The sequence below is a fragment of the Pristiophorus japonicus genome, chromosome 5 (genome assembly GCF_044704955.1).
Source record: "Pristiophorus japonicus isolate sPriJap1 chromosome 5, sPriJap1.hap1, whole genome shotgun sequence".
NCBI classification, from domain to species: Eukaryota; Metazoa; Chordata; class Chondrichthyes; family Pristiophoridae; genus Pristiophorus; species Pristiophorus japonicus.
Genome location: NC_091981.1, coordinates 31,785,154 through 31,810,026, shown reverse-complemented (window position 1 = coordinate 31,810,026; position 24,873 = coordinate 31,785,154). Strand labels below are relative to the sequence as shown.

Genomic DNA, 24,873 nt, shown 5'->3' with positions numbered 1-24,873 from the left:
TTTTGATGAGTCTAAATTGCAGTCACGTCAGTAACCATTACGGGCAATGACGTTTGCCACTTGCCAGTTGGATTTCTATACAGAGTTTTGCACCACGAGTGGAAAAAAACTCACACTATTTCTTCTCATGGTTAATCTCTTGATAAGTTCAAATTGCGAAGTATACTTAGTTTAAAAAATGATACACAGAAGTGAAAAATCTACAGGGGTGGGGACAAAATGTGGAGAAATTACTGAGAGAATCATAAAAGTCAAGATTCATTTTATTCGTTCAGTGGTTGAAAATTGGGATAGTCATTAATAGATAATAATATACAGCTAGCAGTGCAAAATGTCTTTCATTTGTTGAATGAATTAGCCGTGAGCGTTTTGCATGTAAAGGCAAAAGTGATTTTGTTTTAATCAGCTGCTTTCAACCTCTGAGAGATCCAGTGTAGAGCATATTGTGGGGCTGGATTCATTCAAGTGCAGGATGCCCTGCACAATCAGATCTGGCACCCGACATAATCCTGCCTAATCTACATTAATCGGCAGCAATTTGACTCCCTGAATGTGCAAATTGTGTTTAATTCACAGAACCTTCTAATATTGCTCAGTGCCAAATCCCAGGAATCACACATTCATCCAGCAGTGCTCTTTAAATGTCTGGCTGTGTTCAAAAATGTGACTGGATAGCCACTGAAACAGCCGAGAACCCATAAACAGAGGCTGAGAGGTACTACAAATAAGTAGATGAAAGCATTGAAGTGCTTGTGTATATATGGTTGTGGCCTACAGTATGACCAATGCCACCCCCACCCTGCCGACCCCCACCCCCGTCACCCCACAAAAAAAAATAAAGTCTCCAAGTTTTTCTTTGCTGGTTGCACATTGCACAAGCTGGTTTTATGAGAAGTATCTGCAAATGAATAAAGAGTAATAGGACGCAAAGCAACATGAAGAGTGTAATGTATGAAATGATACAATGAAATCCGTACTGTGAGCCAGTGACTAGGTGTAACCTGGTCAGTCTTTAATGGTTTCCAGAAGTGAAGATACAAAGGTGAAGTTCAGGTTATATACCGGGCCCAGCACGAGTGTACCTATGACCCTAGGACCTCCGACGGCAGTGCCCCCTGTTGGTGGGCTGACCTTATGTACATACAATATATCATTCCCCCCCCCGCCCCACGCCGAGTTCTTGGCTCAAGTTCATATTACAAGTTCAGACGGTCCGGAGCCCTTCGCTCCCTGGTTGACCATCTCAGTACAATCCCAGTGCTTTCCGAGTCTCTAACGACTTGGCGCTGGGCGTTGACCACAGTGGGTTCTTCTGATGGCTGGACGTGAGTTGGTTGTTCATCTAAGCTCGCGGTGTTTTCTTCCAACTGTTCCGGTTCGTCAGTGTTTCTTAGCTTGATTTGATCAATGTGTTTCCTGCACATCTGCCCATGAGCTTAACCATATACACCCAGTTAACCTCCTTATCCGTAACATTTCCCGGGAGCCACTTGGGCCCTTGACCTTGGTTAAGTACATACACTGAATCATTAACAGATATAGAAACATAGAACTATAGAAAGATAAAAAATAGGTGCAGGAGTAGGCCATTCAGCCCTTCGATCCTGCACCACCATTCAATAAGACCATTCACCTCAGTACCCCTTTCCTGCTTTTTCTCCATACCCTTTGATCCCTTTAGCCGTAAGGGTCATATCTAACTCCCTCTTGAATATATCCAATGAACTGGCATCAACAACTCTCTGCGGCAGGGAATTCCACAGGTTAACAACTGACTGAGTGAAGAAGTTTCTCCTCATCTCAGTCCTAAATGACCTACCCCTTATCCTAAGACTATGTCCCCTGGCTCTGGACTTCCCCAACATCGGGAACATTCTTCCTGCATCTAACCTGTCCAGTCCCGTCAGAATCTTATACGTTGCTACGAGATCCCCTCTCATCCTTCTAAACTCCAGTGTATGAAGGCCTAGTTGATCCAGCCTTTCCTCATATGTCAGTCCAGCCATCACTGGAATCAGTCTGCTGAACCTTCGCTGCACTCCCGCAATTGCAAGAACGTCCTTCCTCAGATTAGGAGACCAAAACTGAACACAATATACCAGGTGAGGTCTCACTAAGGCCCTGTACAGCTGCAGTAAGACCTCCCTGCTGCTATACTCAAATCCCACAGCTGTGAAGGCCAACATTCCATTTGCCTTCTTCACCGCCTGCTGTACCTGTATGCGAACTTTCAATGACTGATGAACCATGACACCCAGGTCTCGTTGCACCTCCCCTTTTCCTAATCTGCCACCATTCAAATAATATTCTGCCTTCGTGTTTTTGCCACCAAAGTGGATAACCTCACATTTATCCACATTATACTGCATCTGCCATGCATTTTCCTACTCACCTAACCTGTCCAAGTCACCCTGCAGCCTCTTAGCATCCTCCTCACAGCTCACACCGCCACCAAGTTTAGTGTTATCTGCAAACTTGGAGATATTACACTCAATTCCTTCATCCAAATCATTGATGTATATTGTAAACAGCTGGGGTCCCAGCACTGAGCCCTGCAGCACTCCTCTAGTCACTGCCTGCCATTCTGAAAAGGACCCATTTATCCCGACTCTCTGCTTCCTGTCTGCCAACGAGTTCTCTATCCACGTCAGTACATTACCCACAATACCATGTGCTGTGATTTTGCACACCAATCTCTTGTGTAGGACCTTGTCAAAAGCCTTTTGAAAGTCCAAATACACCACATCCACTGGTTCTCCCTTGTCCACTCTTCGAGTTACACCCTCAAAACATTCCAGAAGATTCATCAAGCATGATTTCCCTTTCATAAATGCATGCTGATTTGAACTGATCCTGTCACTGCTTTCCAAATGCGATGCTATTTCATCCTTCATAATTGATTCCAACATTTTCCCCACAACCGATGTCAGGCTGACTGAACTAAAATGACCCATTTTCGATCTCCCTCCTTTTTTAAAAAGTGGTGTTACATTAGCTACCCTCCAGTCCATGGGAACTGATCCAGAATCGATAGACTGTTGGAAAATGATCACCAATGCATCCACTATTTCTAGGGCCGCTTCCTTTAGTACTCTGGGATGCAGACTATCAGACCCCGGGGATTTATCAGCCTTCAATCCCATCAATTTCCCCAACACAATTTCCCGCCTAATAAGGATATCCTTCAGTTCCTCCTTGTCACTAGACTTCCGGCTCCTAGTACTTCTGGAAGGTTATTTGTGTCTTCCTTCGTGAAGACAGAACCAAAGTATTTGCTCAATTGGTCTGCCATTTCTTTGTTCCCTATTATAAATTCACCTGAATCCGACTGCAAAAGACCTACGTTTGTCTTCACTAATCTTTTTCTCTTCACATTTCTATAGAAGCTTTTGCAGTCAGTTTTTATGTTCCCGGGAAGCTTCTTCTCGTACTCTATTTTCCCCCTCTTAATTAAACCCTTTGTCATCCTTTGCTGAATTCTAAATTTCTTCTAGTCCTCAGGTTTGCTGCTTTTTCTGGCCAATTTATATGCCTCTTCCTTGGATTTAACACTATCCTTAATTTCCCTCGTTAGCCACAGTTGAGCCACCTTCCCCGTTTTCTTTTTACTCCAGACAGGGATGTGCAATTGCTGAAGTTCATCCATGTGATCTTTAAATGTTTGCCATTGCCTATCCACCGTCAACCCTTTAAGTATCATTTACCAGTCTACTCTAGCCAATTCACGCCTCACACCATCAAAGTTACCTTTCCTTAAGTTCAGGACTCTAGTTTCTGAATTAACTGTGTCACTCTCCATCTTAATAAAGAATTCTACCATATTATGGTCACTCTTCCCCAAGGGGCCTCGCACAACGAGATTGCCAAATAGTCCCTTCGCATTACACATCACCCAGCCTATGTCACGTGACACTGCGGCGTGGTCGTGATACCACAGCCGGCACTTGACGTCTGGTTTCGACATGGTCATTAACGTCAGGATGGACTAGAGAGAGCCTGGTTTTGAGGCCTCTCTTCATCAATAGTTCCACAGGCGGGACCCTAATGAGGGTGTGAGGCCTTGTCCTGTAATTGAGCAGTATGTGTGACAGGCATGTCTGCAAGGAACCGTGAGTTACGCGTTTCAGGCTCTGCTTGATGGTTTGAACTGCCCGCTCCGTTTGACCATTGGACATGGCTTTGAATGGCACTGACCTCACGTGTTTTATGCCATTGCGTTTCATGAACTTTTGAAACTCCAGGCTCGTGAAACCCGGTCCGTTGTCACTGACAACGATGTCTGGCAGACCATGTATGGCAAACATGGCTCTCAGGTTCTCAATGGTGGCAGTGGAATTGCTGGATGACATGATCACACATGTTATCCATTTGGAGTATGCATCCACCACCACAAAAAATATTTTATCGAGGAAGGGGCCCGCAAAGTCAATGTGGATTCTCGACCACGGTTTGGATGGCCATGACCACAGACTGAGCGGATCTTCCTTTGGGGCATTACTTAACTGCATGCAGGTGCTGCACTGATGCATGCATGAATCTAAGTCTGAATCAATGCTAAGCCACCAAACATGGGACCTGGCAATGGCCTTCACCATGACAATACCGGGATGCGTACTATGTAACTCCCATACAAATCTCGCCCTGCGTTCTTGGGCATTACAACACGATTACCCCACAGTGAACAGTCGGACTGGACAGAACATAACATAAGAACATAAGAATTAGGAACAGGAGTAGGCCATCTAGCCCCTCGAGCCTGCTCCGCCATTCAATAAGATCATGGCTGATCTGGCCGTGGACTCAGCTCCACTTACCCGCCCTCTCCCCGTACCCCTTAATTCCCTTATTGGTTAAAAATCTATCTATCTGTGACTTGAACACATTCAATAAGCTAGCCTCAACTGCTTCCTTGGGCAGAGAATTCCACAGATTCACAACCCTCTGGGAGAAGAAATTCCTTCTCAACTCGGTTTTAAATTGGCTCCTCCGTATTTTGAGGCTGTGCCCCCCAGTTCTAGTCTCCCCTACCAGTGGAAACAACTCTCTGTCTCTATATTGTCTATCCCTTTCATTACTTTAAATGTTTCGATAAGATCACCCATTATCCTTCGAAACTCCAACGAGTAAAGACCCAGTCTACTCAATCTATCATCATAAGGTAACCCCCTCATTTCCGGAATCAGCCTAGTGAATCGTCTCTGTACCCCTTCCAAAGCTAGTATATCCTTCCTTAAGTAAGGTGACCAAAACTGCATGCAGTACTCCAGGTGCGGCCTTACCAATACCCTATACAGTTGCAGCAGGACCTCCCTGCTTTTGTACTCCATCCCTCTCGCAATGAAGGCCAACATTCCATTTGCCTTCCTGATTACCTGCTGCACCTGCAAACTAACCTTTTGGGATTCATGCACAAGGACCCCCAGGTCCCTCTGCACCTCAGCATGTTGTAATTTCTCCCCATTCAAATAATATTCCCTTTTACTGTTTTTTTTCCCAAGGTGAATGACCTCACACTTTCCGACATTGTATTCCATCTGCCAAACCTTAGCCCATTCGCTTAACCTATCCAAATCTCCTTGCAGCCTCTCTGAGTCCTCTACACAACCCGCTTTCCCACTAATCTTAGTGTCATCTGCAAATTTTGTTGCACTACACTCTGTCCCCTCTTCCAGGTCATCTATGTATATCATAAACAGTTGTGGTCCCAGCACCGATCCCTGTGGCACATCACTAACCACCGATTTCCAACCCGAAAAGGACCCATTTATCCCGACTCTCTGCTTTCTGTTCGCCAGCCAATTCTCTATCCATGATAATACATTTCCTCTGACGCCGCGTACCTCTATCTTCTGCAGTAACCTTTTGTGTGGCACCTTATCGAATGCCTTTTGGAAATCTAAATACACCACATCCATCGGTATACCTCTATCCACCATGCTCGTTATATCCTCAAAGAATTTCAGTAAGTTAGTTAAACATGATTTCCCCTTCATGAATCCATGCTGCGTCTGCTTGATTGCACTATTCCTATCTAGATGTCCCGCTATTTCTTCCTTAATGATAGTTTCAAGCATTTTCCCCACTACAGATGTTAAACTAACCGACATATAGTTACCTGCCTTTTGCCTGCCCCCTTTTTTAAACAGAGGTGTTACATTAGCTGCTTTCCAATCTGCTGGTACCTCCCCAGAGTCCAGAGAATTTTGGCAGATTATAACGAATGCATCTGCTATAACTTCCGCCATCTCTTTTAATACCCTGGGATGCATTTCATCAGGACCAGGGGACTTGTCTACCTTGAGTCCCATTAGCCTGTCCAGCACTACCCCCCTAGTAACAGTAATTGTCTCAAGGTCCTCCCTTCCCACATTCCTGTGGCCTGCAATTTTTGGCATGGTTTTTGTATCTTCCACTGCGAAGACCGAAGCAAAATAATTGTTTAAGGTCTCAGCCATTTCTACATTTCCCATTATTAAATCCCCCTTCTCATCTTCTAAGGGACCAACATTTACTTTAGTCACTCTTTTCCATTTGATATATCGGTAAAAGCTTTTACTATCTGTTTTTATGTTTTGCGCAAGTTTACCTTCGTAATCTATCTTCCCTTTTTTTATTGCTTTTTTAGTCATTCTTTGCTGTTGCTTAAAATTTTCCCAATCCTCTAGTTTCCCACTAACCTTGGCCACCTTATACGCATTGGTCTTTGATTTGATACTCTCCTTTATTTCCTTGGTTATCCACGGCTGGTTATCCCTTCTCTTGCCGCCCTTCTTTTTCACTGGAATATATTTTTGTTGCGCACTATGAAAGAGCTCCTTAAAAGTCCTCCACTGTTCCTCAATTGTGCCACCATTTCGTCTTTGTTTCCAGTCTACTTTAGCCAACTCTGCCCTCATCCCACTGTAGTCCCCTTTGTTTAAGCATAGTACGCTCGTTTCTGACACAACTTCCTCACCCTCAATCTGTATTACAAATTCAACCATACTGTGATCACTCATTCCGAGAGGATCTTTTACTAGGAGATCGTTTATTTTTCCTGTCTCATTACACAGGACCAGATCTAAGATGGCTTGCTCCCTTGTAGGTTCTGTAACATACTGCTCTAAGAAACAATCCCGTATGCATTCTATGAATTCCTCCTCCAGGCTACCCTGTGCGATTTGATTTGACCAATCGATATGTAGGTTAAAATCCCCCATGACTACTGCCGTTCCTTTTTCACATGCCTCCATTATTCCCTTGATTATTGCCCGGATGGAAAGCTCATCTTTGCGACGGTTGTACGGTTTGGTTTCATCACCCATTTCCTTTGGGATGGTCGACCAGTCCCCATTAAGAACAGAAAGTTTTACAACCGATAGGGTCGGATCCTGGCTGGTCCAGGTCTTAACTTGTTGAGCAGTGAAAGGTGACCCTTCACTCTCAAAGGCATCCATGACCATGAGTAGCTCTGTGGGCATTGGCGTTTCATCCTCCGGTTTGGGCAATGGTAACCGGCTCAATGCATTAGCGCAGTTGTCGGTGCCTGGTCAATGGCGAATGACATAATCTTAGGCAGATAATGTCAGTACCCACCTCTGGATGCGGGATGATGGGTTGGTATTGATACCTTTATGTTCCGAGAACAAGCGGCTTGTGATTGGTTTCCAGCTCGAAGCGAAGCCCAAACAGGTACTGGTGCATTTTTTTTACCCCATAAACACATGCTAAAGCCTCTTTCTCTACCACACCATAGGCTCTTTCCAGCTTGGACAGGCTGCGAGACTGCAACTGGGTGTAGTTTGTCTGACTCATTGGTATGCTGAAGTACGCAGCCGACCCCATAAGATGACGCATCACAGGTCAAAACTAGACGCTTGCATGGGTCATACAGTACCAGCAGTGTTAGATATATATACCTGTAAATACAATGTTTAACCACCAGAGGGCTCATCTCCTGGAGTCTCAAGTGATCCCACAATCCCTTGGGAGCACCTGTACATAAGGAGGCCTCACAGGCTGGAGATGCACTCTGGGGACCTGAATAAAGGACTATGGTCACACATTACCTTGAGCTCACAGTATCTGGTCAGATTCTTTATGCAAGACATAACAACTGGTGACGAGATACAGATAATGAACCACACCGCAACAATGCCGGGAACCATGGGCATCCTGGAGAAATTTTCGGAGGGAGATGATTGGGATACCTTCATGGAGCGACTCAACCAATACTTCATGGCCAATGAGCTGGAAGGAGAAGCGAACGCTGCCAAACGAAGAGCGATCCTCCTCACTGTTTGCGGGGCACCAATGTATGGTCTCATGAAAAATATGCTTGCTCCAGCAAAACCCACAGAGAAGTTGTACGATGATTTGTGCACACTGGTCCGGGAGCATCTAAACCCGAAGGAAAGCATTCGGATGGCAAGGTACCGGTTCTACAAATACACGAGGTCTGAAGGCCAGAAAGTGGCGAGCTACGTCGCCGAGCTAAGGCGCCTTCCAGGACATTGCGAATTTTGAAGGACACTTGGAGCACATGCTCAGGGACTTCTTTGTACTTGGCATTGTCCATGAAGTAATACTTCGCAAACTTTTCACTGTAGAGACCCTAACCTTGAATAAAGCTATAGCGATAGCCCAGGCGTTCATCACCACCAGTGACAGTACCAAACAAATCTCTCAGCACACGAGTGCCGTTGCAAGTACTGTGAACAAAGTAATGTTGTTTTCGAATCGTAATGTACAGGGCAGGACTCACATGCCTGCAGCTGCATGTCCGCAGATGTTTCAGAGTCCACCATCAAGGGTGGTAAATGAAAAGTCATTCATACTTTTTTGGCGCTGCAGAGGTGATCATCATTTCCATTCATGCCACTTCAAAGGATATGTTCGCAAGGGCTGTGGAACAATGGGACACCTCCAACATATGTGCAGGCGAGCTGCAAACCCTGATAATCCTGCAAACCATCATGTTGCAGAAGAGGACAGGTCCACGGTGGATCACAATGAACCAGAGCCTCAGACTAAGGAGGCAGAGGTATATGGGGTGCACACATTTACCACAAAGTGTCCCCCGATAATGCTGAAGGTTGAATTAAATGGACTCCTGGTGTCAATGGAGCTGGACACGGGCACGAGCCAGTCCATAATGAGCAAAAAGACTTTCGATAAACTTTGGTGCAGCAAGGCCTCAAGGCCAGTCCTGACTCCCATTCGTACTAAACTGAGAAAGTACACAAAGGAACTGATTCCCATAATTGGCAGTGCTACCGTAAAGGTCTCCGATGATGGAGCGGTGCACAAATTACCACTCTGGGTGGTACCGGGCGATGGCCCCACGCTGTTCAGCAGGAGCTGGTTGGGAAAGAAATGCTGGAACTGGGATGACGTCCGAGCGCTCTCGTCCGTCGACGACATTGCATGTGCCCAGGTCTTAAAACAAGTTCCCCTCGCTGTTCAAACGGGGTATCAGGAAGTTCCAAGGAGAAAAAGTGCAGATCCATTTGGTTCTGGGGGCGCAACCCATCCATCACAAGGTGAGAGCGGTACCGTACATGATGAGAGAGAGGGTGGCGATCGAGCTGGACAGGCTGCACCGAGAGGGCATCATTTCACCGATCGAATTCAACAAATGGGCGAGTCTGATTGTTCCAGCCCTCAAGGAAGACGGCACTGACAGAATCTGTGGTGATTACAAAGTAACTATCAATTGTTTCTCCCTGCAGTATCAATACCCGCTACCAAAGGTAGACGACCTATTTGCGATGCTGGCGGGAGGAAAAACATTCACGAAGCTAGACTTGACCTCGGCCTACATGACCCAGGAGCTGGAGGAATCATCGAAGGGCCTCACCTGCATCAACATGCATAAAGGTCTCTTCATTTGCAACAGATGCCCGTTTGGGATTTGATCAGCCACGGCGATATTCTCGAGGAACATGGAAAGCTTGCTGAAGTCGGTCCCGCGCACTGTGGTCTTCCAGGACGACATTTTGGTTCCAGGTCGGGACACCGTCGAGACCTGCAGAACCTGGAGGATGTTCTTAGTCAGCTTAATCGTGGGGGGCTCAGGTCCAAAGCTTGAATTGTATTTTCCTGGCCTCTGAAGTGGAGATCATGGGAAGAAGAATCGCAGCGGCCGGCATCAGGCCCACCGATTCGAAGCAGGAGGCAATCAAGAATGCACCGAGACCACAGAACGTGGCGGACTCCTGAACTCCTTTGGTAACTTCTTACCGGGTCTTAGAACACTGTTAGAACCACTGCACTCTTTACTGCGTAAAGGAGGTGAATGGATATGGGGTAAAAGCCAAGAAAATGCCTTTGAGAAAGCTAGAAAACTGTTTCGCTCAAACAAATTGCTTGTGCTTTATGATGCATGTAAGCGTTTGGTACTAGCCTGATGCGTCGTCATAAGGTATCGGTTGTGTATTTCAACAAGCTGATGAATCTGGGAAATTGCAACCGGTTGCTTATGCATCCAGAAGTCTGTCTATCTGAGAGGGCCTACAGCATGATCGAAAAAGAAGCATTAGCATGTGTTTATGGGGTAAAGAAAATGCATCAATATCTGTTTGGGCTCAAATTTGATTTGGAAACTGACCATAAGCCGCTTATATCCCTCTTTTCGGAAAGTAAGGGGATAAACACGAATGCATTGGCCCGCATCCAGAGATGGGTGCTCACATTGTCCGCATGCAACTACGCCATCCGCCACAGGCCAGGCACAGAAACCTGTGCCGATGCTCTCAGTGGGCTGCCTTTGCCCACCACAGGAGTGGAGATGGCACAGCCCGCAGATTTAGTTATGGTAATGGAAGCATTCGAAAGTGAGCAATCACCTTTTACCGCCTGACAGATTAGAACTTGGATGAGCCAGGATCCATTACTGTCCTCAGCAAAAAACTGTGTGCTCCATGGGAGTTGGTCTAGTGTCCCGTTAGAGATGCAGGAAGAAATAAAGCGCAGAGATGAAATGTCCATACAGGCAGACTGCCTCCTATGGGGTAATCGGGTAGTGGTGCCAAAAAAGGGCAGGGACACTTTCATTAGTGACCTCCACAGTACCCACCCAGGCATTGTAATGATGAAAGCAATAGCCAGATCCCACGTGTGATGGCCTGGTATCGATACAGACTTAGATTCCTGCGTGCACAAATGTAACACATCTTCCCAAGTAAGCAATGCAATCAGGGAGGCGTCACTAAGTTTATGGTCCTGGCCCTCCAAACCGTGGTCCAGGGTCCATGTCGACTAAGCAGGCCCATTCTTGGAAAAAATGTTCCTTGTGGTTGTAGATGCGTACTTCATATGGATTGAATGTGAGATAATGTCGGCAAACACATTCGCTGCCACCATTGAAAGCCTGCGGGCCATGTTTGCCATGCACGGCCTGCCCGATGTCCTTGTAAGTGACACTGGGCCGTGCTTCACCAGTGCCGAGTTCACAGAGTTCATGACCCGCAATGGGATCAAACATGTCACTTCTGCCCCGTTCAAACCGCCCAATGGTCGGTCAGGCAGAGCGAGCAGTGCAAACAATCAAGCAGAGCTTGAAGAGGGTAACTGAAGGCTCACTGCCTATTCCGAATCCTGCTTAGTTACCACACAAGACCCCACTCGCTCTTTGGGGTTCCCCCCCGCCCCCCGCCCCACTGGACTGCACATGAAAAGGGCACTTAAGACAAGGCTCTCATTAGTCCACCCTGATCTATACGAACAGGTGGAGAACAGACAGCTTCAACGGAATACATATCATGATCGCACAAATGTGTCATGCAAAATTGAGATTAATGATCCTGTATTTGTGTTAAACTATGGACAAGGTCCCAAGTGGCTTTCTGGTATTGTCATGGCCAAAGAGGGGAGTAGGGTATTTCAGGTCAAACTTTCAAATGGACTCACCTGCAGGAAATACTTGGACCAAACCAAACTAAGATTCTCGGACTGTCCAGAACAGTCCACAATAGACTCTACCTTTTTTGACTCACCAACACCCACACAAGTGGCAACCGACTCAGTGGTTGACTACGAAGCAGAACTCATCACCTGCAGCAGCCCAGCAGGAATCACCACACCCAGCAGCCCTGCAAGGCCAGCTGCGTAGCAGCCCAGCGAGGGCCCAACAAACGACTCACCAAAACCAGTATTTGCACCGAGACAATCAACCAGGGAAAGTAAGGCCCCAGATCAACCCACATGGTAAATAGTTACACTATTGACTTTGGGGTGAGTGTTGTTATATATGTAAATCTGTAAATACAATTTTTAACCACCAGAGGGCTCATCCCCTGGAGTCCCAAGGGATCCCACAATCCCTTGGGAGCACCTGTACAAGGAAGTCTCACAGGTTGGAGAGGCACACTGGAGATCTGTAATAAAGGACTACGATCACACGTTACTTTGAGCTCACAGTATCTGATCAGATTCTTTATGTAAGATATAACAAGTAGCTTGTGGGAACACAACAGATTTCTAGCCTTCTCAAAGACTCTGTCTTGAAGTTCACCCTACACCCAGTCATCTCCTTTCATGAGCAGCTTGTGCAAAGGCTCTAATACTGTGATCAATTTGGGTAAGAAGTTACCGAAGTAGTTGAGAAGATTCAGAAATGAACGTAGCTCTATCACATTCTGGGGCCTCGGCGCATTTTTGATGGCCTCTGTTTTCGCGTCTGTAGGCCTGATTCCGTCTGCAGCAATCTTTCGTCCAAGGAATTAGACCACTGGTGCCACGAAAACGCACTTCGAACGTTTCAGCCTGAGTCCCACTTTGTCCAGACGACACAGAACCTCTTCCAGATTGTGCAGGTGCTCGGCGGTGTCACAACCTGTGACTAGGATGTCGTCTTGGAATACCACAGTCCTGGGGATGGATTTCAATAGGCTCTCCATGTTTCTCTGAAATATGGCTGCCGCCGAACGAATGCCAAAAGGGCACCTGTTGTAAATAAACAGTCCTTTGTGCGTGTTGATGTACATAAGTTTCTTTGATGATTCAACCAGTTCCTGTGTCAAAAAGGCCAACGTTAGATCCAATTTGGTGAACGATTTTCCCCCGGCTAGTGTTGCTGATCTTGTTTCGAAACCCGGTTGATCGTGGCCTTGTAGTCTCCACAAATCCTGACCGTGCCGTCGCTCTTTAACACTGGAACAATGGGGCTGGCCCATTCATTAAATTCAACCGGTGCGATGACCCCCTCGCGTTGTAGCCTGTCCAATTCGAGCTCATCATGTGCGGGACCGCCCTGGCTTTGTGATGGATGGGCCTTGCGTCTGGGCCTTGGTGAATCTGCACCTTGGCTCCCTTGAAGTTGCTAATTCCCGGTTCAAAGACTGAGGGAAATTTGCTCAGCAATTGAGCACACAAATCATCATCCGCTGATGACAAAGCTTTGATATCGTACCATTTCCATTTTATTTTCTCGAGCCAACTCCTGCCGAATAACCATGGGCCATTTCCTGGGGTAATCCTTAACGGTAGATCATGAACCTTGTACGACACGCTTACTGCTGCACTACCGATCACTGGTATGAACTCTTTGGTGTAGGTACGCAACTTCTCATTTATTGGACTCAGCTTGGGTCTCTCTGCCTTGGTCTCCCACAGCTTTTCAAAAGTCCTCTGGCTCATTATCGATTGACTCGAACCCATGTCTAATTCCATAGATACCGGCATGCCATTTAATTTTACCTCCATCATTATCGGTTGGCTCTTTGTTAATAATTTTACCTCCATCATTATCGGTTGGCTTTGTTATGAATGCACGTACGTTATACGCTTCCTCCTCGGAGCTCTCAAATGCCTCGGGCTGCATCGCCAGATCCACGCTGAATTGATCATCATCCATGTGGTGTGTCGCAGCTCGCTTGCTCTGCTGTGGACACGTCCACTGAAGATGTCCCGTCTTCACACACCCTCTGCATACATACTGCCTTAAGTGGCACTGATGGGGTCGGTGATTGCCCCCACAACGGCAACACGTTGAGCTCGGATTTGTGCCTGATGGTGGGCTTTGAGCGGCTCCCGTTCTCACATACGCAGTCGAGTAGGCCCTCGATGGCGAACATTGAGCGGCCCCCGGTCTTGCACACGCAGTCGAGTAGGCCCTGCCATGTGCAGCTCTGCTGGCCGTTGGTACAATTTTGTACACAGTACTTGCTGTGGAGTTCCTATTTTGTCGCGATATCTGCTTCATGCTTTTCTGCGTGGACAAGCAAGCCTGGCCGATGGTGATGACCTTGCTGAGCTCTGGCGTCTCCGCAGCCAGCAGCTTACTTAAGATCGCCACGTGGTTGACCCCGATCATGAAAACACAGCATGTCTTCCAATGCAGGCACAAATGTGCAAGGCCCTGCAAGATGTCTCAGGTCGGCAACAAATGCCGCTACGTCCTGGCCTTCTGGACGAATGTGCATATAGAAGCGATATCTGGATATGAGGATTCCTTTCATGGGTTTAAGGTGTTCCCGAACTAGAGCACACAGTTCTTTGCATCCTTTTCTGTAGGAAGAGTGGGTGAGAGCAGATTCTTGATGAGTGCATAGATCGTGGGGCCACAGACAGTGAAAAGAACTGCCCTGCACTTCTCTGCATCCTTATCTTTGTTTAAGTCGTTTGCCACAAATAATGGTCAAGACAATCCGTGAAATCTCCCCAATCCTCTCCCTCATTGAATCTCTCGAGAATTCTAACAGTACTCGATCGTGCTGTGCTCGCCATACTTTTGCGTGGATTCGTAATTGCCTCGTCACCAGTTATGGTGTATGAAATGATACAATGAATTCCGTACTTTGAGCCAGTGACCAGGTGCAACCTGGTCAGTCTTTAATGGCTTCCAGAAGTGAAGATACAAAGGTGAAGCTCAGGTTACATACCGGGCCCAGCACGAGTGTACCTATGACCCTAGGACCTCCGACGGTAGTGCCCCCTGGTGGTGGGCAGACCTTAGGTGCATACATTACAAAGAGGTAGAGAGTGTTATGAACTGGATTTATCTGACTGAGATTAACTTCACTCAGGGAATTTCTTTTACACGTTAAAACAATTTTCCTTTCTATTAATTTTCATTTTTTAATATCGCTTGGCATTTCTAGTATTGATGTGACCAAGATTGGCAGGCAAATTTTTATTGCAAAACTAGTCCAAAATCTGACAAATATAACCTTAATGGAGATTTTTATTTCAATGTAATGGAGCATATTAATGTAGTGACACAGTTACAGAAAATTAACTTCAGAGTTATTATCATTGAATCCTTCTCATTGTGTAAATACTTTCTACTGTAAATAGATTCTTGTGTAATAGAATTGTTTTAAAAGTTCCTGTAAACAATTTTTTCTAATTCTCTTCTGTTTTCTCTGATTTTGGAGTTCAACTTTTAATCAATATAACTAAAACAAATTAACTGGGAGCTTGCTGTGCAGAAATTGTATGCCACATTTCCTCCATTCAAAACTATTTACTTGGCTGTACAGTGCTTTGGGATGTCCTGAGGTTGTGAAAGGCACTATTTATTCCTTGTCCAGAATATGGTTGATTATACATCTAAGCACCTCATGATCTTCCTTCTTTTTGACAATCTTTGCTCTGCAAACAATGGGTGTTACCATATTGCAAACTGTAGAGCGCACCTGTTAACTTTCCAAACTATGGAACGAAATACAAATCAAATCCAATGGATTCTTTGCCCAATGTATCATTTAGATAGATGATAAAATCTCTTCAGGGGAGATTTATGAGAGGCTTCAAGCCAAATCCGGCTTAAACACTGCTAAATGACTTTCCACACAAATAGAACAATGGCTAACCTTTCAGAATAGGTACTTCTATCAGACATAAGAAAGAAAGAAAGAAAGGAAAAAAGAAAGAAATACTTGCATTTATGTAAAGCCTTTCATGACCATCGGATATCTCAAAGCGCTTTACAGCCAATCTAGTACATTTGAAGTGTAGTCACTGTTGTAATGGGGGAAACGCAGCAGCCAATTCGCACACAAGCAACTCCCACAAACAGCAATGTGATAATGACCAGATAATCTGTTTTTGTGATGTTGACTGAGAAATAAATATTGGCCAGGACACCAGGGATAACTCCCCTGCTCCTCTTTAAAATAGTGCCGTGGGATCTTTTACCTCCACTGGAGAGAGCGGGTGGGGCCTCGGTTTAACGTCTCATCTGAAAGACGACACCTCCGACAGTGCAGCACTCCCTCAGCACTGCACTAGTGTGTCAGCCTAGATTTATGTGCTCAAGTCCCAGGAGTGGTATTTGAACCCACAACCTTCTGACTCAGAAGCTAATGTGTTACGCACTGAGCCTCAGCTGACACTGACAGGGGAGAAAAAGGCCCACATTTCCCTCATGGAATTAAGATGAAAGAGAATGATGTTATGCTTTAACATTGAAAGAAAACAATTAATTGGTGAAAATGTAGTATCCTGAGGATTCATACAAGGAATTAAATGCTGAAAGGCAAACAATGGAAAAACGGTACAAAGAAGTCTTGTTAATGCCTTCGTTGAAGGGAAGTTGGATGCAAATGCATTCCGCCCTATTATTTTAAGGTGCAATGTTAATGAACTTTCCTTTCAGGTCCTTTAATGAAGGCAGTATTCCCTGTAGGAACAACTGCACAACTTGTGGCAGATTCAGATTCATGCCATTATGTTATGACAGCTGTCAGCTGACCCAGGAACACCCTCAGACACAACCCCACTTTTTACAATAAATAATGCTACATTCTTTTTGCGAATTTGATTACATTATTCACTAAAATCGCAGTAGAACATTTGTGTGCGACTGAGCCGACCCTGGGACCTTGCAGAGAATGTGCTCGTACATTTCAGGCTCAAGCTCAGAAGCACCCCAGTGTTTAAAGGTTGCATTGCATCTGCAACAAAGCTTGATATCTGGAGTATGATGTCTGTGAACACTCGACAGACTGTTTGAATACATTACTGGTCAATCTTCTGTGGCATTGTTTATAGTAAATGAGATGATATGCTGGTTTACAATGCAAAATATATAAACCTTTACTGCTCAATATATTATTCTGCGGCGAAGGCAAAATCATGTTCTGCCCCTTAAAGGACCAGAAAGTCGAATTGCTATAAATAAAGACTGAGGCCGCTCTGAGTTTATTTGTTGTTTGGTCAGGGAAGGTTGAAGATTAAATTATGCTTGTCAGTTTCAGGCTGCAGCTTAGACATGCTCAGCTTGTTAACATTGGCCCGGATTTTCGGTTAGTGCAGAAGAGACGACGCTTGCTGCTGACCTCAAACAAAGAAAGCAGCCCACAAAGATTTAGCGGACTCTGTGGCATCGAATTCCCCTACTCCAACGTTTGTTTCAATCTGGCGCCATCCACAGGGAATCTGTGGCCTCCAGGAACAGTGAAGTCATCAAGCAGGCTGAGCAGCCAATCAGATTCAAAAATTCTCACAGGCAGAAAACTAGGAAGTAAAAAGCACTGATTAGCATTCATTTTTTAATCTTTTTACAGAGACAAAATAAAAATGGGACATTCTCTTGGAATTAAGGTAGTAGCTGAAATGTCATAAACAAAGTTTAAAAAAAATCATTTTTATTATTTAAAAAACTATGGAATTTTGATCAAGGAATGGAGGGAATGACACTTCACACTTATAAAATGAGTTTTCAGGGCCAGATACGTTGTTCAGCAGTAATTGGCCATTAAAAACTCAGTTATATCTCATTCAACAAGGCTTAACGTTTTTAATGGATTTCACAGCAAGAAGAGTGTGTAAAAACTTTGAAGTTCATGTTAAGTCACTGATTCTGTGTCGATTGCATCTGTGAAGACTGAAACAGCGCACCCTGTGGAGGAGAAGGGTATCATTGACAGCAACTTTCGGGTTTCCGTGTTTAACTGTGTATGTGCGGACGGCAGAAGTTGCTGCCAGTTTTACACAGTAATGGCGGCGAATGCTAACAGTTTCGCCATCAGTACAACTGTAAATTCCGGGTGAATGATTTGCTTCTACATTAAACTGTACTACATGGAGAGTGTCATGCCATTTTAAAGACACTAATAGATAGATACATATAATGAATTGATAAGATATTGATACTCCCTCCTACGGAGGTACAATGGAATTAGAAGTTCTGCATTGCTATGATACATGGTTCAGCATCAAGTGGCTCATGATCCATCACATTCAATAGCTCCTGGGGTCAGCTATGATGTCGAGACTGTACTGTCCGGAATGTGATGTCTCTGTGAGTTGTCGAATTGTTTTCAATATATAAATAGATAGTGTTTGTACATTTTGGGCACAGTAACAGTAAGGATTAATGGAGATTGGAAAATAATTTGCATTTTAGAATTTTTTAAAATGACAGTAACAGAATTTATAAAATCAAACTATGTCTTATTGGTTTCTGTGGAATTTATCCCGTAGTATATGTTGTAATAAATGTCACCGGATCTCTAACATTTCGAGGTTGGCACAGCTCCAGCTACCAACCATTATCCTGAATTTAATATGCAAACAGCGAGAGTTTTTCTCATTTAGCTGAGATAGAACTGGCCTCGGTTTTGGCATCATGAATACATTAGAATACAAATGAAACTAATGGCTGAGTAAACTCCTGCTGAGCCACTTTACAAAGCACTTACAAACTATGGGTACGGTAGTGTAATGGTTAGGTTACTGAACGAATAATCTAGAGGCTGATAACCCAAGGAAAGGCTGGCCCTGTGCCTATGGGGATACCTTCCCAGTGACCCCGCCAACTTCAGTGGGATCGATGCTGGAGGGGACTAGTGCACGCAATCACAGTGCGACTGCCAGGATTGTGGCCTGTGTGTATTTGAGGCCCTAATTTCTGGCCTAATTATTTTGGAGGCAGAAATTGAGTCTGTGCCCAGTGACGGAGCTGGGTAACACTCCAGTCTCTGTTTGGTGGCTGGCGAACTGTCGAAAGAGATAGTGGTGAGTACAGCAGCTCTTTCTGCCCATAAGGCAGCATTACCAAATCCTTTGAAGAAGGAGCAGGAATTGTAAATGTTCACACTATAACGGAGGCAATTCAGCCCATTGTAGATAGTATGAAGACCAAAGCAATATATTGGATTGTTCTTTGCAGGATCAATCCAATACTTATCCCAGTCTCTTTCCATAGCCCTGTTTCTTCTTCTGATTCAAATGTTTATCCAATTTTCCCTTAAAAGATGCAATTGTTTCTGCCTCAACTACTCTCTGTGGCAAAGCATTCCATGCTCCCAAAGCCCTCTGTGTAATCAAATTTTCCTAACCTCTCTCTCCACTCTCACGGGGCCAATTACAAATAGATGACCCCTATGTGTTATACACCAACAGTTAAGCCTATGTGGTGGCTGGTGTGCAATGACCAACACACGTTAAAAAAATCCACGCACAGGCATCTTCCAGATTTAGTTCGGGATCTGGAATTTTAGGTCCTTCATTGAAACACCTGTGAACTTTTTGACGTGGATGCAAGTCATCCTCGATTCGAGGGACTGCCGATGATGCTGATTATCTGCCCTTCTCTAAGCATCAAACCTAGCAGACTTGTACACCTGTTTTATATGGGAAGGTAGATGATCAAACATCAGGAAATTGCATGGATGTCCAAATGATCTCCTCAGAGCCTCATTTTAATGTAGTTAACAAGCAAGTACTTCGCCTGCAGGTACAAAAGCTGAACAGAAATGGGACGGTCAATTGGTGGAAAACCAGTTTAACACCTCTCTGCCCAGTTTCCTGATTGCTTATTCTCTTTGTACCCATTGGTTGGCCAACTGATCAGCAAGTTTACCCCAACATGGTGGTTGTGAAGACAGGTCATTAACCTGAAATGTTAACTCTGTTTCTCAATCAAAAGATGCTGCTCAATCAAAAGAATATCTCCAGCATTTTCTGTTTTTCCCCTAACACATGCTGTTTAGCACAAATCATTCTACCCTGGCTGCTGTTGTACTCTTTGTATCCATGGTTGAACAGTGACTTGTATCTAAATCCTCCGACAAATTTCAAATACAGCATTATTTGACCTGAATAATACAGCTTAAATATATGTTCATGAATATTTGAGTTGTAAATGTAGAGTTTGTGCACTGCAGTATTCAATACAATATTTGCATTACCAGTGTTGATTTCATACCGGTGTCAGCCCAAAGTAGCTCATTGTAACACAGTCAATCATTAATTTCTATTGAGCTCTTATTAAGTTGGTACTAGTCTAGTCCTTTGCTTAATGGAATTGCATGGAAAATCTGAATTGCCTGAAAATTTTGAGCTCCTTCTGGGAGTTCCAGTGATGAATGGACAGTGTCGGTGATGGGGCTGTAAAAGCTGATAAATGAAATCTGCTCATGCATCAGCACACCGACTGTATTCCAATCTTTTATATCTCATTCTCGCCATCACTGGCATCACAATATAACTGATCTGTGGCTTTTCCATTGTCCTTGTTTCAGATCTCGGTTCATCCCAGACAGATCATCAGGTCCTTCCACACACATTTCAGCCTTACACTCCCTTAAAGCTACTTTTTATAATTGTTGGATTGGTTCCACCTGTATTTAAGTGCCCCGACCATTACATTAATGTGATGGGAATCGAGACAGCTTCTACATGTTATGAGACCGTGTAATACATTGTGTATCTTGACTGAAGTTAAATTGATGATCAAGTATGTTTGAGTCTGGGCGTTAGAATCGCTCGCCAACAATTGTTAGAATTTGTGAGCGCCCACTTTAATTACCCTGTCAACCATGGTCATCTGTACAGAATTAAATATGTCCTTAATCAGTTGTATAAGGTACAATTCCAGTTGATTAAATCTGAATGTTTTGGACCCAAACATCTGGGGACCTTTGATCCTGGTATGAGTGGCAAGATCCACCCAGCAGGAACCATAGGGTCAGGGGGAGGTTCCCTGTTTCAGGTATTTCTGGCAGGCGCTAGCTTCACTATGGGAGCACCTCGGACACCGACTAGTATGGCGGTGGGGGGGTGGAGAGGTGTTAGGGTGGGAGTGGTGACACTGAGCAGCTCTTCATCTTTACAGCAGCAGCACAGTCCCAACTTGCAACTTTAGAAGCGGCCAGCAGGCTCCCCTTTATGCTGACCGTGTTCTTCAGGGCTCCTCCAATTCTGGCCTCTTGTGCATCCGCAGTTTTCACCGCCCCACCATTGGCGGCTGTGCCTTCCAATGCCTAGGCCCTAAGAGCTGGATTTCCTTCTCTAAACCTTTCTGACTCTCCATCTCTCTCAACTTCTTTAAGACACTCCTTAAAACCTACCTCTTTAACCCAAGCTTCTGGTCACCTGTCCTAATATCTCCTTATGTGGCTCAGTGTAAATTTTTGTCTGATAATGAACCTGTGACGCACCTCGAGATGCTTTACTATAAGGGAAATCCTTATTAGCCGGGAAATTGTGTTGGGGAAATTGATGGGATTGAAGGCCGATAAATCCCCAGGGCCTGATGGACTGCATCCCAGAGTACTTAAGGAGGTGGCCTTGGAAATAGTGGATGCGTTGACAGTCATTTTCCAACATTCCATTGACTCTGGATCAGTTCCTATGGAGTGGAGGGTAGCCAATGTAACCCCACTTTTTAAAAAAGGAGGGAGAGAGAAAACAGGGAATTATAGACCGGTCAGCCTGACATCGGTAGTGGGTAAAATGATGGAATCAATTATTAAGGATGTCATAGCAGTGCATTTGGAAAGAGGTGACATGATAGGTCCAAGTCAGCATGGATTTGTGAAAGGGAAATCATGCTTGACAAATCTTCTGGAATTTTTTGAGGATGTTTCCAGTAGAGTGGATAAGGGAGAACCAGTTGATGTGGTATATTTGGACTTTCAGAAGGCGTTCGACAAGGTCCCACACAAGAGATTGATGTGCAAAGTTAGAGCACATGGGATTGGGGGTAGTGTACTGACATGGATTGAGAACTGGTTGTCAGACAGGAAGCAAAGAGTAGGAGTAAATGGGTACTTTTCAGAATGGCAGGCAGTGACTAGTGGGGTACCGCAAGGTTCTGTGCTGGGGCCCCAGCTGTTTACACTGTACATTAATGATTTAGATGAGGGGATTAAATGTAGTATCTCCAAATTTGCGGATGACACTAAGTTGGGTGGCAGTGTGAGCTGCGAGGAGGATGCTGTGAGGCTGCAGAGCGACTTGGATAGGTTAGGTGAGTGGGCAAATGCATGGCAGATGAAGTATAATGTGGATAAATGTGAGGTTATCCACTTTGGTGGTAAAAACAGAGAGACAGACTATTATCTGAATGGTGACAGATTAGGAAAAGGGGAGGTGCAAAGAGACCTGGGTGTCATGGTACATCAGTCATTGAAGGTTGGCATGCAGGTGCAGCAGGCGGTTAAGAAAGCAAATGGCATGTTGGCCTTCATAGCAAGGGGATTTGAGTACAGGGGCAGGGAGGTGTTGCTACAGTTGTACAGGGCATTGGTGAGGCCACACCTGGAGTATTGTGTACAGTTTTGGTCTCCTAACCTGAGGAAGGACATTCTTGCTATTGAGGGAGTGCAGCGAAGGTTCACCAGACTGATTCCCGGGATGGCGGGACTGACCTATCAAGAAAGACTGGATCAACTGGGCTTGTATTCACTGGAGTTCAGAAGAATGAGAGGGGACCTCATAGAAACATATAAAATTCTGACAGGGTTAGACAGGTTAGATGCAGGAAGAATGTTCCCAATGTTGGGGAAGTCCAGAACCAGGGGTCACAGTCTAAGGATAAGGGGTAAGCCATTTAGGACCGAGATGCGGAGGAACTTCTTCACCCAGAGAGTGGTGAACCTGTGGAATTCTCTACCACAGAAAGTTGTTGAGGCCAATTCACTAAATATATTCAAAAAGGAGTTAGATGAGGTCCTTACTGCTAGGGGGATCAAGGGGTATGGCGAGAAAGCAGGAATGGGGTACTGAAGTTGAATGTTCAGCCATGAACTCATTGAATGGCGGTGCAGGCTAGAAGGGCCGAATGGCCTACTCCTGCACCTATTTTCTATGTTTCTATGTTTCTATGTTTCTAAAGGCGCTAAATAAATGCAAGTTGTTGCTGTTTTTGTTATCTAGGCTCCAGGGGGGCTGCACAATATGCCTCCCTGCACCTGGCAAACTGGTTGGCTGGTGACGCCAAGGAGAACCAGAGCCTGGAAATCCCCACCTCCCCTGCCACATCCCTCTGATGGAGGGGACTATGTTTAGGGTGGATGGAGGTTTCCCTATGCAAAGGACTGATTGATACCGATAGCAGAGGCCAGGATCTGGTTCCACCAGGATGCACCAGTCCTGGCCTAATTCACAGGTCTTCCCCTGGGCTCTCAGCCAGCTTAGAGTGGGTGTGTATCGGAAGGCCTTCTTGGGGACTAAAATTACAAAAGTATTTGTGAAATTTTGGACTGTTCTATCTGACAGATGTGCTCCTGTATATTTATATCCTGTATATTTATATTTATATCTGTTTCTGTATCCAGCTCCTTTTTGGTTCCATTTGGAGATTGCTTCAACAACTTTTTATAATCCAAGAAGATCAGCCAGCCATTTCAACAGGTATGGGAGATCGTACAGCCAAGCGCATGGTTGGTGAAACTTGAGTCCTTCAGGAGTAGCAGGTAGCATCTGTTTTGTCAAACCATGAAGAAAAGAACTCAGCTTTGGTTTATAAAGATCTCAGGATATCCAGTGATCTCTCCACACCACAGTTTGACACTACAGTGGTTCAAGCACAGGTACTGCATTTGGAGTTAGATCTGGCTCTGAAATTATATTGCCACCACCTCGAAGGACAATGGCATAGAAACACCATCTCCTTCAAGTTCCCCTCAAAGTCACACACCATCCTGACTTGGACATACATCGCCGTTCCTTCATTGCCGCTGGATCAAAATCCTGGAATTCTCCATCTAACAGCAGTATGGGAGCACCTTCACCAACCAGTCTCGGTCGCTTCTCGGCCTTTTGGCTAAGATCAAGCGTAACTGACCTGACCAGCCACCATGACCTCCGGGTGGTTCTCCCTGGATCAGGAAGGTATATGCTTGCTTTTTTGGAAACAGGAGGTGGGTGGGGTGGCTTGACCCATCCACCTCCACGGAGGTGTGTGGGGGACCTGACCCATCCACCTCCATGGCACGAACCTGGTATTGCAGTACTTCCAGGAACAGTGCAGTGGCTCTAGGCCTTTTGGCTAAGAGAACGGTGCAGTGGCTCTAGGCCTTTTGGCTAAGAGCATTGGCGCAGAGTGATCCTTGGCGTGTGCAAGGTGACCTCTGGCGTTTGTGATTTGACAAAGAATTGGAACGATTGGCTACGAATTTCAAAAAAAAAAAATTTAAAAAAAATTTAAAAAAAACAGTCTCGGCCTTTTGGCTAAGATCAAGTGTAGTATCTGTTCTTATCAGTTTATCGCTTCTCGGCCTTTTGGCTAAGATCATGCGTAACTGACCTGACAGGGGAGTAACCATGACCCCAAAGTGGTTCTCCCTGGATCAGGAAGGTGGTTCTCCTATGCTTTTGGAAATAGGAGGTGGGTGGGGTGGCTTGACCCATCCACCTCCACGGAGGTGTGTGGGGGGCCTGACCCATCCACCTCCATGGCACGAACCTGGTATTGCAGTACTTCCAGGAACGGTGCAGTGGCTCTAGGCCTTTTGACTAAGAGCATTGGCGCAGAGTGATCCTTGGCGTGTGCAAGGTGACCTCTGGCGTTTGTGATTTGACAAAGAATTGGAAAGATTGGCTACGAATTTAAAAAAAACAAAACAGATGGCAACAGTTCAAGAACAAGGCCCATCACCACCTTCTCAAAGGCAGCTAGGGAAGGGCAAAAAATGCTGACCTTGCCCATGATGACTGCAT

General features: G+C 45.2%; 2 pseudogenes; both read left to right on the top strand.

Moving 5' to 3' along the window:
* The first annotated feature begins 23,957 nt into the window (after window positions 1-23,957).
* On the top strand, window positions 23,958-24,189 carry LOC139264836 (U2 spliceosomal RNA; annotated as a pseudogene).
* Window positions 24,190-24,363: 174 nt separating this feature from the next.
* LOC139264816 (U2 spliceosomal RNA) lies at window positions 24,364-24,656 on the top strand (annotated as a pseudogene).
* The last annotated feature ends 217 nt before the right edge of the window (window positions 24,657-24,873 follow it).